This window comes from Larus michahellis, chromosome 27 (assembly GCF_964199755.1).
Source record: "Larus michahellis chromosome 27, bLarMic1.1, whole genome shotgun sequence".
Lineage (NCBI taxonomy): Eukaryota > Metazoa > Chordata > Aves > Charadriiformes > Laridae > Larus > Larus michahellis.
The window spans coordinates 935,060-952,097 of NC_133922.1; the positions used below are offsets into that span (position 1 = coordinate 935,060).

Below are 17,038 nucleotides of genomic sequence, written 5' to 3' on the forward strand. Positions count from 1 at the left end.
CCTGCCCCGCGGCCATCAGCCCTCCCTGTCCCCCAGCAGGAAGGGCACCAGGAGGGCAGAGTGGGAAGGATGTCCCAAGGAGGGCAGCAGGGCAGCTCAGCCACCCCCACCCAGAGCTCCCCACCCTCTGCCCGCCAGCACGGCCCCAGGGAGGGTAGAAACGGGCACCGCTGCCTGCAGCTCAGGCTGGGGCGAGAAGGAACTGTGGCCATCACCCAAAGGGATGCTCAGGCGCTTTGGAACCAAAGAGCCATCAAAAAAGACACCTGGGGGCTGGGAAGGAGGGCGAGAAAGCTCTGCCCCGCGCAACACAGCCACAGCCCCTGGGCACAGCCCTTCCCAGCGCCCCTCTCTCTTGTGCCCAAGGCAATGTGGGGATGCTCCTTTGAAATGTGCTCCCACAGCCAGACTGGTGTCCCTGTCCTCTCCCTGCTCCAGGGGAAACTCCAGGACGCCGCCAGCCAGCTGCCAGGCCCCCGTCACAAGAAGTGTCGTGGTGAAGTATGGCCGCGGGGGGTCCTGGATCCTGCACTGAGACAGGAGGTAGCTGTGTCCCCAGCTCCCCTGGGGGGACCATCCCTCCTGTGCTGGGGCATGGTCCATGGGTGGTGGGTGCTGGGCAGTGATGCTGGGGGGTCCTGTCCCCGAGGGGGCCGTCCCTGCCAGCTACGTGGCCGGGCTGAGCCCTTGATCCCTTCCTTCCCCAGAAAAGCCTGAAGGAAATGCGGAGCCTCAGCCCAGTCCCGCAGGAGGTGCGCAGCATGGTGGGCTGGGAGGTGCTGGGGGGTGGCTCGCCTGGTGGGCAGCGAAGCAGAAGGGGGAGGAGGAGGGGGCAGATGCCAGCATTTGGCACTGTGAGATGGTTTCCAAGTCCCGCCGGGGGCTGCTGCTCCTGAAACACCAGCGCGGCCCCTTGGGCTGGGAAGCGGGGCTGGGCAGCAGGCCTGGAGCACCGAATGCCCTTGCTGGAGAGCAAAAGGCCTCGCTGCCGTGGCCCGGGGAGTCAGGGAGGGTTTGCCGCTCCCCAGGCTCGACTGCTCAGACGCTGCCTGTAACCCTGCTCCCCTTGGCCTCCTCTTCCCAGGAGGGCAGTGGCAGCCTTTCTTCCCCCACCGAGTCCCCCCAGGCGGACATGGACACCCAGCACAGGGCAAGCTCCGTGCTGGGGATGGAGGAACCAGGGGCACAGCCTGTGCCCAGCGCAAGCAAGGGGGCTCCCGGGACACAGCCTGGCTCCGAGGAGACGCAAGCAGGGACACACAGAGCACCAGTGAGCCCTGAGAAGGCGGCAGGCGCTCCTTCAGATGGGAAGAGCATTTCTGATGCCAGCGCCACAGCCCCCAGGATGCAGCCAGGGGCCCCTGGCACTCCCAGCACCACACAGGGGACGGAGCCAGGATCCCCCGGCACCCAAATCACCACCCCGGGCATGCAGCCAGCGTTCCCTGGCATCAAGACCACCAGCCCAGGAGAGAAGCCAGGGTCCCCTGGCGCCCAGAGCACCACCCCAGGGATGGAGGCAGCATTCCCTGGCATCAAGACCACCAGCCCAGGAGAGAAGCCAGGGTCCCCTGGCACCTGGACCGCCACCCCAGGGGTGCAGCTAGGATCCCCCGGAATGTCCCATTTGCAAGAGCCAGCAATGCCCTGGGGGTCCTCAGCCTCCAGCAGTGCCTCTGGCCATGGCATGGAGACGGTGGAGGCTCTCCGCCAGTCTGGGCAGCTTGGCCACCCGAAGGAGCAGGTGGCCCACCTGGAAGCCACCAAGTCAGACCACGCCGAGCGTGAGCAGAGGCACCTGCTCTTCCCGGAGGGAGGTAGGAACCCTGAGGGGGCTGGTAGGGGGTGTTTAGCGTGGGAACACCCTGGGCTGGGGGCTCATCGTGCTCAGAGCCTGGCCCCAAGGGCGAGACCCCCTCACTGACAGCATGTCCCCTTGGACCATGTCCCTCTAGATGACAACAGCATCGCCCTCCGGGGTCAGGTGTCCTCCCTGCAGAGCCTCGCCAGCGAGCTGCAGGAGGTGAAGGAGAAGGTGAGCCGGTGGCAGTGCCCGAGGGGGCTGCAGGGATGCCAGGGGGGATTTGGAGAGGGAGGGGGCAGCCAAAGGGCCCCCCCCCGCCCCGCAAAGGGACAGCACGGGGTGCCATGCCCTGACTCTGCCACCACCGCCGTTCCCAGATCAGGCAGCTGGAGGATGCCCTTGGAAAGTCGTGGGTGGCTGGAGCGGACTGGAGAGCAGATGGCAGCGACCAGATCGCCCTGCAACTGGGGTAAGAGGACGGGAGAGGGTTTGCTACCCCATGGGGCTGCAAGGGAGCCCAGTGGCTGGGAGCATCCCAGTCTGGGGGGCGAGGGACACCCCCCTGAGTGGCCCCGATGAGGCTCAGCCTGCCTGTGCACCCATCTTGCTGGCCAGGTCCATGCTGCAGGAGACAAAGCAAGAGGTGTTGGAGCTGAAGGAGCTGGGACTGCAGGAGATAAAGCAAGAGGTGTTGGAGCTGAAGGAGCTGGGACTGCAGGAGATAAAGCAAGAGGTGCTGGAGCTGAAGGAGCTGGGACTGCAGGAGTTAAAGCAAGAGGTGTTGGAGCTGAAGGAGCTGGGACTGCAGGAGTTAAAGCAAGAGGTGCTGGAGCTGAAGGACCTGGGACTGCAGGAGTTAAAGCAAGAGGTGCTGGAGCTGAAGGAGCTGGGACTGAAGGAGTCAAAGCAAGAGGTGCTGGAGCTGAAGGAGCTGGAGTTACAGAAGATAAAGCGTGAGCTGAAGGAGCTGGGGGAACACCAGGACATGACCGAGGCCACGCTGAAGCAGCTGGTGACAGAGGTGGCCGAGCTGATGCAGGCTCAGGTGAGGTCTAGGGGGAGTGCTCCCACTGCCCGCCGGCTGGGTGGGGGGGTCCTGGCAGGGTTCCCGGCCACGGCCCCTGGCCGGCTGCAGACATCGAGCCTCCACAGCACCTTGGCTTCTTGGCTGCATCCATTCCATCTGAGAGCCGATCCCTTCTCCCCTTCCTGCAGCAGGACAAGCTGAAGGCGATGGAGAGCGCAGGGCAGGAGCAGGCAGAGGCGCAGGCAGCATGCCCTGCCTGCTGTGGGGACACCGGAGCGCAGGTGGGGCAGCTCCTGCAGCGCTACGAGAAGCTCCAGGAGGTGGTGGACTCCCTGATGTCCCGGCGGGCAGCGGGCAAGGTGCCGAGGCAGCTGCCGAGGCAGAGCCAGGTAGGGAGATGGCGGCATGGGGGGCTTGGGAGGGGGCTGCCGGCACTCCCCTGGCTGGTCGTGCTGTGCTGTAACATGGGGGAGCCCCTCGCTGCTCCCCACATTGCCTTGTACAAGTCAGCAGCACGGAAGGAAATGAAAGCTTCGGTGCAAATGTCCTGCTGGCACCGAGAGCCTTTGGCCACCGGCCAAGTAACCTGGCTCTGTCGCCACGGGGCAGCCAGTCCCCCCTTGCACAGCACCGCCCTGTCATCTTCCTCCCTGCAGCAGGATGAGGAGGTGCTGAAGCGCGTCCAGGCCACCCTTGTGCAGGTGCAAGGCAGCTACGAAAAGCTCAGCTCCGTCGTGGGGAACCTCCTGCGTGACAGTCAGCGGCAGCAGCAAGATACCAAGGTGGGTGGCTGAAAGGCCCACGGGGTCAGAGCATCCTCCAGGCAGAGCCTGGGCACCACAAGGAGTTTGTCCCTTTCCCGCAGGTTTTTAAGGGGGGTGGGAGGTGGATGGGGGGCGCTGAACTGGCTGGGAGGCAGCTCTGACGCTGCCGTGGCATCATGGGGTGCTTTCTGTGTTGGCAGGCTCTGTTCCAGTCCCTGGAGAAGCTGGTGAAGGGCAAAGCGGACAAGAGTGACTTGATGCTGGGACTCGATGTGGTATGGCCTGGAGAGTCCCCAGCAGCAGCCAAGGGGGTCCCAGGCAGGGTGACAATCACCCCTTGTCCCTTGGGTGCTTGGTGGCAGAACCTGCCGGGGGGAGGGAAGATTTCCAGACTGGCTGCGCGTCCCTCGCCAGGTCCCTCTGTCTCCCCACGGGTCCCTTTGGCGGCTGGCACCAACCCCATGGGGGTGATGGGGCAAGCAGGGCCACGTAGCCACTTCTCCCTCTCCTCCCAACACGAGCTGGCCCTGCCTAGGCTACCTTCGTCCTTTCCCCACCGCTCTCCTGCCCTTCCCTCTTGCTAGAAAGCAGACAAAACCAGCCTGGCTGGCAAAGTCAACCACAGCGAGTTCGACACAAGGATGGAGCGGCTGACTGAGATGCTCGAGGAGGTGCTGAGCCGGCAGACGGGCCAGGAGAAGGTCCAGCAAGAGCTTAGTGAAGAGGTGGCCTCCAAGGTGAGGGGTGTCTCGTCTCTGCCACGCAAAACCTGCTCCTTCAGGGCTTGGCATCCCTCCGAGGATCCCTCTGCCAGCTGTCCCAGCCGGGGACCACCATGTCCCATCCCGGGGCAGCTGGCTGAGGGGGGGCACCTGTCCACAGCTGGACCGCCAGGAGCTGGGGGCTCTGCAGAAGCAGCTGGAGGGGCACTGGGAGAGCAACCTCAAGCAGCTCCAGGAGGGCTCACAGGCAGGGGCTGATGATGCAGCTGGCATTAAGAAGTGAGTGCAATGGGGACGGCGGCGGCTTCAGGGACACCTCGCTGCTGCCTGCGAGCTGCCTGCCTGTGTCCCCCCCAGGAGCTCACCCAGCCCTTTTCTCCCCACTCCAGCCCGCTGCTGACCCATTTCCACTGCCTGTCCTGCGACCGGCCCCTCGACATGTCGGTGCCTGGCCCGTGAGTAGCACCTGGCGCTGTGGGCGGGACGGGGGGGCGATGGGTGCTGGCAGTGCCCCGCCGTGCCAGGCACAGGGGTTCGGGGCTCTGCCTGGGGGGTCTGACCCTGCCCAGCCCCCTCGCGGCCCTGCCTGGCAGCAGGGGGACGCAGAGCCCTCCCCAGGGAGCAGGGGGTGCCGTGGGCTACAAGCCCATGGGTTTCAGGGCACTGCCGCGTCACCCATCTACGGCTCCTGCCCTCCCCAGGCACATCGTGACCATCCCATCCCTGCCGCCGCTGTCCCCCCGCCTCGCCGAGCACCCCCGTACCATTCTCAAGCCAGAGCAGGAACAGCAGCACGAGCACAGGTAGGGGACACGGGGACCCATCCCCGTCCCACTGGGGTGCAGGGTGGCCTGGCCCCGGCGAGGGAGAGCTCTTCCCCAGGTGGGGGCGCAGGGGTCCGGGCGGACCTGGGCAGGGCAGGGGAGCAGAGCTGTGCTGCAGAGGGTCAGCTGTGCTTACCCCGCCTCTGAGGGGTTTTACAGCCCCCCCTCGCTGCCCGTCTGGCCCAAGTCTCTGTCTCGAGGGCGCTGAAGCCACGTGCGATGAGTTGTGTCTGGTCTCAGCCTGACCTCGGGCTTAGGGAGGTCAGGGTCCTTCTCCCAAACAAGTTGCTGAAATCAAGCGCTGCAGCCGGGACAGCCCAGCTCCTGCCTCCTGCTGTCCTTGGCGTGGGGTGCAGGGACCTGCCACTGCCACGGCCAGCTCCCGGGGGCTGTGGGGAAAGAGCAGATCCAGCAGGACGGCCGGGGGGTCTCCTGCAGCAGGCGGAGGGGAGCCGGGAGGGACAGACCCCAGCGGGGAGCAGCCCCTGGCCCCCTCCCTGCCGTAGCAGGCTGAAGCACGGGCTGCCACGGTGCCGGGCACTGAGCATCCGCGTACCCCGTCCCACAGGCAGCCGCCAGCCAAGGTCAAGTACCCCACCGTGCCGCGGAGCTGCGGGGGCCGCCACACTGTCACCACCCCGCTGCAGCGCCGCCAGGGCCTCCAGCTCCCCCGGCGCCTCCAGCCGCTCCTGCTCCCCAACAAGGTAGGGATGACAAAGGTAGGGATACGGCGGGGGCCACTGAGGCCGAGCCTCTGCGGGGGCGGGGGGGGCATCTGTGCCTCAGTTTCCCCAGGGAGAGCTGGCCGTGGGAGGGTTGCCAAGGGATGCCGAGTTCGGCCCCGTGGCTCAGCCAGCCCGCTCTCTCATTCCCAGTGCAACGTGGTGGACCTGTTGGCAAAGGACGGCGGCATGTCCAGGGAGCAGCTGGACAGTCCCGTGCTCACGGACAAAGAGGGTACGGCCGGGGCTGGCTTGGGGAGAGGATCCCATGGGTGTGAAGGGGCAGCGGGGAGGGCAGGGCTCCCACGAGGTGCTGGATTTTCCCCACCCGTGTCCCCCCCACTGCCCCCACCCCAGCTCACGCTGCTCTCTCCTGCCACCCCTGCTGCCTGACAGGGCCAGCACAGCACCAGCCCGGGCTGCACAAGGCAGCGGAGAGCAAGAGCGACTCGTCCGACTGCCACCTCCCTCACGCACCAAGGCCCCCGCGGGACAGACCCAGGAGCCGGGCAGCTGGGCAGGGACAGCTGCTCTCCAGAAAGTGATTTCTTATTTAACTAATAAAAAGCCCTTGATGTTATTTTGTGTTGGGTTTTTTTTCCCTTTGTTTTGGCCATGGACGGCGGTCACAGGGACAGAGGGGGCATCCCCTTGACAAATCACAGCCCCCAGTTCCGCTCTCCCCCCTCAGAGCCCAGTGGGAAATACAGCAGGCAGTGGGCTTGTGGGCTCCTGTCGCCTCTGCGCGGGAGTTCTGCTCTGGGCTTCCCTGGGATGGTGACGCAGCTTTCTGCCATTGGGAGCCACGATGCAGATTTCAAGCGCTGTCATGGAACGGCGCTGGCTGCAGTGCTGCGCCTGCCAAGTGAGCGCCTCCGACGCACAGGAACACCAGGAGCGACACAACACTCTCCCTTTTACATGGCACGGTGATTTATGATCAAAGCGCAACAAATTGCTGCTCCTGAGCACTGCAGCACAGTTTGTACGTGCAAACCAAGAGGTGCCCAGGCAGCTCATCGTGCTGGCCCTGTTCTTGCTCCAGATGCACCAGGAAGGGACGCCTCAGCCCTAACAAGAGGCAGCAGCCACCAGCTGTGCATTCACTGTTGGCAACGTTGAGAGAGCCACCCCCACTCTTCTAGAAGCTGACACACGCACCGCTGGCATCTTACAGACGCGCAGTTAGTCCAGAGTGCTTCCAGGGTGTTCGGGGACAGCAGTTCAGTGTTCAGCTACAGCAGAGCAGAGCGGGAAGAAAAGCAGAGCCAAGTATCAGCTGCTCATTCCCAGGAAGGCCTGGGTCGCTACACGCTCCTGGGTAAATTCCTGTGCGAGACACTGAAGCTCGTACAGAAGCTCTGCAGTCACAGCCAAAATTGTCACTTTTCAGACTTAGATTGAAAGATCCATTTCTTTCTAGACTATATAGCCAGAAAGCAGGGTAAAGAGGAGGTGAGGTACTGATTCCGAAGGTGTGCAAAAGCACTTCTTTGTCAGCGATGGAATAAAAGGACACGGTCTTCTTTTGTAGCTCCAGCAAAACTCCAACCTTCAACGGTTTATCCTTGCAGAATAACGTTTCTTGATCTCTGTGCCACGCTGACAGCTGCTCTTTGGGACCTAGCCATTCTGCACACCAGGAATGCTCTGCTCTTCCTAATTGGTCCCTTTTTCCAAGAAGTTCATCAGCAACTCCAACAGCCCACCCATCGCTGGCCTGGGGAATTACTTCCCAGTAGTGGCACCCCGCAGAGAAGCTCTGGGAACACGTCACTTGGCTGATGCAGAATCTCTTGGGCGATGGCTTTAATAACAGTGGATGTGCATCCCTACTCAAAACAGAAAGAAAACCAACAGCCACACGACAAACTTTCACCAAAGTTCAATCCTGCAAATCAGCAGAAATCCTCAACCAAGCACCAATGACTGCATCCTGAGCACACGGAAACATTTAACAGGCACAGCTGAGGAAACAGCCACGACAGACTCACGCACTCCAGCGTGAAGGGGAAGGTACTTGCCACCTTACAGGACGGATCTTATTCCTAACCACAGTCGTACTAAAAAATGTGCCGATAATAAATGGGACGCTTCCCTCAATAGAACTGACATAGTCACCCGTTCACTGGGACATGTTCTTGCACATTTGATCAGCAAAAACACTTGTTTTATGTTTTCAGCTACCGCTGTAGTACTCTGTGTTGACTGTAAAAATAGTTCTGTAAAAATGTGCCGTGGTTTTGGCCAGACTGGCCGATCAGAACGACAGATGGCCCTCCCCCCACTCTCTCCTCAGAGAGGAGAGGAAGAGATAAGGAGATTTACGAGTTTAGAAAAAGAACTAAACTACTTTAATGAAAATAATAATAAATAAGAAAATAGTAAATAGTAATAGAATAATAAAAATTAAAGAAAAAAGTGTACAATATACACAAAACCGTATCCAGCTCCCAGGATGACGATGGCGTCAGCAGCAGACACAGGGAAAGTTCCAGACTGGACTCAGCGACGGACAGGAGCTGAATTCCGGAACTAGAGTCCGGAGTGCTCGGATCGGGATCAAAGGCAGATGAACAGACAGGGTCCTCCTCAGACGTCGGCCATTGAAGAAAAAACGAGCCAGAGCCCCCTTTGCCCCTTTGATCCCTCAGCTTTTATACTGAGCGTGATGCAGATGGGATGGAATACCCTGTTGGTCAGTCTGGGGTCACCTGTCCCCTCTGCTCCTCCCTGCGGGTGGGACCCTGTGTATCGCAATGCTTTCAGTTAGCTGCATCACACAATAGAATGCAACAAATGTGGAAGTCGTTGACAGTATTTACCATTTAACCCAGGGTAAACAAAATTATGCATAAAGTAAATATATTCCTTTTCTGACCTCTTCAAGTCTGTCCAAAGCATCCTCCAGTTTTCTTCTTCTTTCCAAGGCCAGAAGCCAGACTTGCTGCCATTTGCTGACTAGAAGGTTTGCCCGTGGATTCTGGGTTTCCATTTGCGCCTGGGCTGCTGACAGATACGTGCCTGGTGCTGGGGAACGCTTTCCTGTTAAAACATGACAAAATGGGTTAAGTCTCACTCAGTTCAAACAAAACAAACATTCACACGAAGGGTACTTGACTTGTAATTTCCAAACCAAAAGGAATAAATGTGTAAATTGATGCAAACATGATACACACTAAGAAGCTTTTCTCAAAAATCTAAGTCATGAAGAAAGCCCCCACCTTCAAGTTTATTTACCTGTCTAGTGATGACTTTTTCTTCTAGGCTCTCCCACATTAGTTTGAGCTCTGAGACAAGGTCTTGAGCTGTGTGCTTGTCACTCTCCTCTGTTACCTTCTGCAGCAACAGCTCTGCCTGACGGCTCAGGCCTTCCATTTCTATCTGCTGCTGATAAGCTTCTGTCTTAAATTGCTACGGTAAATAGAAAAAGAATACACATAAACTTATCACAAGTAATGACCTTCTGGAATACAGCACAGTACAGCAGTATTTGCAATACCAATGCATCCCTCTCAGCTTTCGTACGTTTGGGGGATTGTCATCCAGGGTAAAAATGCTTGTAAGACACCGATCACCCCGACGGTCGCAGCAAACTGAGAAGCTGCAGCAGTGTCTTAATGTTCTAGCAGGTATTGCTAACTGTGACCACAGAATGGCAAAGATGGCTAATAGGAAAGTGTTCTCCAACGATCTCTCTGGTCTGTACAAAAGGCAGAACGCATCTGGAGTCACTTCTAGCTCTGGGGGTTGTGATAATACCATCCGTGAAACTTCAGATAGAATTGTTTTTCAGAAGACCTGAAAGCAAATCTTCTTCAGTAGAACACCCTCTCTGGTACATGCAACTGGGACAGCACTCTGAACAACTCGCCTAGGTGTGTTCTTCTGAAGTACGTAAGATTATGGGTCATTTGAAGTTACATCATAAAATAGATAGACTAAACAACCTGCCCACAGCCAAAAAAAGTACAAGCGAGCCATGAAACCAAGGACATTACCTGATCGTTACACATCCCTGGTTTTTATATATCGCGTAACAGCCTACCGACGTCAGGAGCATGCTCAAGTCACAGATCCACAAAGACTGGCTTCTGAAGGTCTAAGTTAGCCTGAAATTTTGATTTTCAGCTTACTAATGTACTGGGAATGTTGTGATCTGTGTGAGCATTTAGGTAAAGCCTGCAATTGCAGAAGTGAAGCTGTGGAGGCATTCTTTCAGAGCCTCAAGGAAGCTGTTCACGGTAGAAACCAGAACACGTAAAAGTCACAGCAAAAGAACCCTGCACATAATAACCTTACAGCCTGTGAAAGACAAGGAATGCCACTACAAGTATTTCTCAGCTGTCGGAACACACTCACAAAATAAAATGTACTTTCACCAAAATTTGGAATAGATTTTAAAATTAAACACATTTTAAAATGAAAAGTGTGCAATGAAATGTTATCTGAAATTTTCATACAGATTCTTTTCTACTAGAAGTTGAAAATTGCTTTTGACTCTTGAAAAATACAGAAAAATACTAAACACCACAGGAAAATGCAGACCGATGAAAATAGAAATGAAATCAATTGCTCGTTCATACCTTAAGTTCCTCAGTTTGCTGCTTCACCGTCTCCAGACCTGTTCCAACTGGGGACATAGATGCCAACCCGCTGCCAGCAATGTCCACCCAGTCAAACATTGCCTGAAAATCAGAGTAGGAAATTGAAGCATGAGCAGAGAAATAGTGTCAGATTTCAAAGTTGCATTAAGTAAAATACCAGAATTTTTTACTCCAGAGAATAATATTGCTGTGCGCTTTGAAAACAAAACAAAGCAAAACAAAACCAAACAGCTTTCTTCAGCGGAACCTAGGGGTTTTTTGCAATACGAGGGATCCAGTATTAACTAAAGTATTCCACGTAATGGTTACGAGAATGTACATGCTGCAAGACTGAACCCCTATTAGCAGCAATATCCTGCCAGTACTATTCACGCGGACTAGTACTCTACTGCTGGAGTAAAATCAGCAATTTTTATGAATACCCCGAAAGGTTAAATACAAGACAAACTCTGTTCTGCACTCCTTCGGAGCAAAGATGGAAGGTGGTAGCTGAATGATAACACACTTTAAATGATGATGACAAAAGAACTTCTGCTGAAGGATAACGGTATCTGTATCAGGAAGATGGAACACGACCCATTCAGTACAGATCAGACAGTGATGGCCAATACCTGAGCTTGACTGAATCTCCTCAGGATAAGGCAGTTGGAACTTCAAAAAACAAATGAAGTCTCCCCAGTTCTGAGGCTTTGTGGGTACTTCCCTTACTCCTGATATAATGCAGAACGACCTCAAGAACACTCCAGTTAAAGATTAAGAACACCTATAGCACTCTGGGCAATTAATTACACAGAGGAAAAAATACCTCTGCCAGGCCCTTTTTCCTCCTGCCTGTTATCTGTGATTCATTACGGAGAAGGGCTTAGGACGGCTTCTCAGAGCTGCCCACTGCTACACAACTCCTTGGGAAAAGGAGAACTAACCCCCCCAACACGCTCAACAGGGTGAGGCAGCTGTAGCTAACAATCTGCCCACAATACTTTTAATATTGTCTGTTGAAATGAGCGTAAGGTGGCAGTTAAATACAGTTCTTTTACAAAGTACCAAGCTTGTAGGATGTACAATGTGCAGCCCCAGGAAATACAAAGCTCTCAAAGCAACGGCAATGTTCCTAATGTAACCCTACAAGTCAACCTCTGTGCAGTATGAAAAGAAGAGACCTTGGAGAAAAAAACATGGAAAACAAGATGTTGCATTATTATTAAGATGTGTTCTGCTGCTTGGTCTGCACCGAACACACAAGCAACTGCCCTCAGTGTCATGTGAAACTCTGTTTTTAAAGATCTAATGAACCAAGAAAGACAGTAATTCCACTGGGCAAAAAGACAGCTTTGCAAAATCTGACCATGAAAACCCTTCTACTGTTTCCATCTTCCAGCCATTCACTGACAAAAGACATGAGGCCTGCCACTCAGCCAAACTTGCAAAGAATAGGCAAAAAAATGAAATAAAATACAGCGCATATAGAGAAAAGATATCTTAAAAAACTGCTGGAAAGTTTACCTACTGATTTTAAAAGTGAATCATCTTCCAAAGTATTGTGATTGGATAAATTACGGTAAGAATTAGTATGATGCTCCAGTATGTCTATATTCTTAGTATAATTACGCTAAGAATTCCTGTAATGGTCCAGTAACATTATGTTACTATTTTGGGCTTAAAATAGTCAAACTGAAATATTTGACTTATAAAAAAGGTGGAATAAAATTGAAGTTCTTTCACTGTCCTCCACTCAAAGAAAACAGCTGCAGGTGAGTATACGGACCTGTATTCTGTTCCTTTTGGATCATGTAAACATGTCACACCTTCAACTCGCCTACTATGTTACGTACTGACTGCCACCAGGAAATGGGAGCAGGATTACTATAAACTTGTGTCTTACCAATAAAGGGCACATCAATTTCGAATCTATACATAGAGGAGTATGTGAACAACTACATGCAGAAAACAACCCAAACAGACTTAGTCTTTAATGGAAGAAAAACCTCCAACCCAACCAACCCCGAGAAAAAATATCTGCCTACTGAAGAAAACAGTCGCGAGAATCAGTGACACATGTCACCTTCCCAATCACGTAACATTTTTTACTACAACCACATTAAGTCCTATTGACTCAAGATTGGGTTAGGTGTATCACACCATCTTACCTGCAGTCCTTCTTGGTATGGAACAGCTGCCTGCAGAGCTCCAACAAGCTTATCTGCCCGTTCTTTCCTTGTTTTGCTTAAGGCATCCCAGGCAGAATTCAGCTGCAAATAGGTGAAATTTACTCCAATGGACAAAAGAATGTTACTGCTGCTGTATAATGTGCGTTCACTCATTATTCACTCATCAATAACACCAATAAACTAAGCATGAATAGTTCACATTAATTCCGTGTTAAAACTCTTGTTCTCCTTATCACTGCATAGTTACTTTCCTTCAGAATGCACTCGATGTTCTCAATGACAAAAGCTGTAAAATTCAATACTGATACTGAATAGTTTTCTTAACCTACGGATTACAGCCAATATGGGAAATAGTATCATTAAATCATTTGGAACTGCATCCTTATCAAAAAGGTAGCTTAAAAGAAACATACCCTGCTGAACACTGGAGAAACTGTCAGTACTCTGTAGCCATCCCAGCAGGATTGTCTCAGTCAAGATGTTGCACTTGGCATAAACCAGATACGTTTCAAATTTATTCCAGCATTCCTATTGCAAAAAGTAGCCATGCAATCACCCAAAGTACCCAATCCAAACCAATCACCCAAAGTACCCAATCCGAAGAAGTCCGTATCAGATTGCACCTTTTGTGAATGCGCGAGGAGTTGTGTAATTTGCTTATGTATCGAAGAAGAGTGGTCCTCTAAGTCCATGCAGCACATTCCGTCAAAGTCCTCACAGCCATGTCCGTGGGCTAGTAGCAAGAAGTCAATAGCGGCTCTGTTTTGCAGGACTGCATGTTGTACCGTAGACAAGTCTTCAGCCATCTCAGATAGTATGCGGCTGGTAGCATTTGCTTGCTTAATAACCCAACAGGCAATTGCATCTAAGTTTCTGTGGGCTCTCGCTGCTGCCACCCCAGGGGTAAATAGCGAGGCGAAAAAAGCCTCCCAGCGATTCCATAGCTTAACATTATTGTCACAGGTATTTTCTAATGCTTGTGTTGTGTCACGAGTAAAACGTAACCGCTGTTTTGGGCTTGGATGATAGTGAGGAGTGCCAAGACTAAGCTGTCCAATAGTACACGGGCCTCCTCTAGGGTTAGACTCTTCCCCCCACCCCCTTTTTTTTTTTTTTTTTTTTTTTTGCAATGCTAAATTCTTACAATGCTAACTTCATATATTAGGCAACTGTCACACCATCTATTGGCCAATGTTAACCATCGCTACCATCTCTTACCACAGCGATAGCAGTCACATAAAACCCAAGGGTCACAATTACCACAGGCGACGCAATGAATATGTTCTACTGGAGTCTCTGCTCTATTGTCCATAAGAGCACTGCATCAGTCCTCCGAATGTTCTTCGGTATGCTGTTCAGGGGAATGATCTAGCTGTGGATTGGTGTTGTGGCCGTCCGACTGTGGTAGGGGTTCACGGAAAGGTCGCACGCTCTTCGCTGGGATCCACCTGGGGCCTCGTTCTGTGGAAACACAAGCATAGCCTCTGCCCCATGTGACAAGGGGGTACGGCCCCAAGACCTTACCTGTCTCAGGGTCGCGGATCAGGACTGGAGCTTTTACGCTGGCTTCGAAAGAAGTGTTTGTGTTAAAGTGGCGAACGATCGGAGGGTTGTTATCTATTAAAGAACAATTTAAAAAGTTAAAAACATACAAGGCTTTCTGTAGACGTTCTTCAGGGGTGGCTGTCCCTACTCCCCCTTTCTGTTGCTGTAACAAGTGTTTTAAAGACTGATGAGAGCGTTCATCAGGGAGGCGAAAAACAGGACCCAGAGGGAAAGGGGAAGGGCAGGGAGGAACAGGGAGGCAGAAGAGGGCTGACAGGAGCCCAAGGGCCCAGGACTCACCGCAGCTCCCGGCTCTGCAGATCTGTCCTGTCGGCCTGTGCCAGCCTCCCCTCAGCCGACACAAGATGGCCGCCGGGAGCCCTGTGCTGGGTCCACAACTCCCAGCGTGCCCCGGGGCGCCCCCTCCTGCCCTCTGACCCCGCGGGAACCATGGCCGCCTCCCCGGGGCTGCCCTCGCCCAGGGCCAGGCCCTGGAGCACGGCTGGGGCCGGGAGGAGGAGGTCAGGGAGGGAGAGAAGGTTGGGAGAGGGCGGCGGGGTGGGGGGAGAGGGGCGGGAAGGGCCAGAGGGCCGGGGAGAGCAGGGGGGAGCTGGTCAGGGAGCTGCGGGAGGAGAAGTGCTGGTGAGGAGCGGGAAGAGATGGAGGGCAAGAGATGCTGGTTAAGCTGGCAGAGCAGCGCGGAGAGCCGCCTGACAGCAAAGGTGCCCGGTGGCCGCAGAGGAGCCCAGGGGAGCTGATTCTTTTGGAGGCCACCAGGGCAGCCTTCCTCCGCCCCTGGTTTTGGTGAGCGATGGAGCAGTGCAGAGCCGTCCCTCAGGCATGCAGGCCTCAGGAGGGCTTCCCAGTGCCCCAGTGAGAGATCCTGCTCCCAGGAAGCGCCTCCCATGGAGCAAAGGCCATATCCAGCCACCCGGCGCTGGGTACGGCTGCCCCAAGGGGTGTCTCAAGGAGGACGGGGCCGTCCGTCTGATGGCTCTGACACACAAATGGTGAGCTGAAGCCCCGTGGCCGTGGCTGGCTGGGTCAAAGTCTCCGAGTTTAGTGACGTACACATTAGCTAAACCCCCTTCTTATTGCCAGCCGTGAAGGCGCCTCTCGGCTGGGAGCCCGAGAAGGACCCCGTGTTACAATTCTTGCTCCCTTATGTGCCACCCTAAGGCGATTCATGTATGCATTGTCACAGTCTAGGAAACTGAGGAGAAATAACTGGACTCCAGACGATCCAATGTGAATCAACAGAAGCCGCTTATTAAGCACAGATCATCATCTTTTATACCCTGCGTTGTAGCCGTACACGCAGCTCGCTTATTTCTGATTAGCTAGTTACACTGTCCACGCGTGGTGCATGCAGTTCATTCACACATCAGATTGGTTACAAGAATTCGCATAGTAAATTGTTTAGTCATTAGCACAACATGTTTCCTGCCTTCTCAGTTCCCGTTTTTCCCATGTACTAATTCCATCTTCTACCACCTGTTTTGCCCTTAATCTAATCTCTCACAGTAGGGAGGCTGGCTCACATGACCGTTTTCTCTCAGATACATTCCTACAATCCCGTCCCTCCCCAGTGCGGCTCCGCGTCTTCTCCCTGGACCCCGACCTGCGCCCGAACCCCAAACCTGTCGGGGGCGGCTAGCAGAAAAGTACAAGTATGCAAGAAATTCGAGGGCATGCCGACCTTGCAGATCTGAGACAAATAACTCTGAGGAGCCAGGGAACAACTGGCCTTGCAGGTCTGAGATAAATAACCTTGAAGAAGTAGGGAGTAGGCAACAAGTTATCACTGTAGCTTTTAGCACATTCCAAAACTGTAGCTTCTAGCATGTAGCGAAACCGCAAGTAGGAGGGATTATTGTAATGAAACATTTAGAGCTAAGCCAATTAGAAATGATAGAATTTGTGTAATTTATGTAACTGTTAAGTAGCTGTATAAAAAGCTTTCCGACGCGTCTAATAAACCGACATCTTGCTTGCATCAAGCAGCGTCCCGTCTCTCAATCGCGGCAAATTGGTGACCCCGACGTGATGGGGTGGTGAACCGCCTAGCTGAGCGGCTTGCTGCGAGTCCCACGGAACTTTGAATGAGCTGCTGAAAGGAAGCAGGAACTGGCCAGGAATCCCTCTGGATTTAAGAGGTGAGCTGTGGGAAACATGGGGAATCAGATGTCCCCTGCAGAGAGAGACGTATATGAGGTTATGAAAACGCTCCTCCGGAAACATAAAAAAGATATTTCCGGGCAGGACTTAAAGATTATGCTTAAGTGGGTACAAATGAAGATCCCCACTGTTATGGCCTCCAGTATTTTTACCCGGGAACTTTGGGACGATGTGGGGGTAAAGTTGTGGGACTCAGCGACGTCAGGGAATGCCGAGGCTCAGCGTTTGCTTCCGTGGTGGAGAAATATCTTTGAGGCTATTAAGGCACAGGAAAGGGGCCATAAAGACTCTCCAGATACTAAGGGGGAACCTTCATCAGCTCAGCCTTTGCTTCCCCCTCCGCTACCTCCGCGACGCGCTAAGTCGCCCGGACCCTTAAAGGTCTGTGCCGCAGGCTACCCTCCTGAGGAAGATCCGCTTGAACCGGGGCCCGTTGATCCCGATAAAGAGCCTGACTTGTACCCCCCTGACCCTCATGATACGTGGGCGAATATTAGACGTCAAGCTTTAAAAGAAGGTGACTTGGAAACAGCGCGAACGATAGTCGCCCCTGTTATTTATCAAGGCCGGGGAGTGCAGTGGGAGGCTTTGTCCTTCCCGGTGATTAAAGAGCTGCGCCGTACCGTCACAGAACACGGGCTCTCTTCCCCATATTTTGCGAGCCTGCTGTCTTCTGT

At 54.2% G+C, this 17,038-nt stretch overlaps 1 protein-coding gene across 1 annotated transcript in view; it reads right to left on the reverse strand.

Moving 5' to 3' along the window:
- Positions 1 to 17,038, reverse strand: part of LOC141735010 (scavenger receptor cysteine-rich type 1 protein M130-like) — a 452,930-nt gene that overhangs the window by 194,764 nt on the left and 241,128 nt on the right.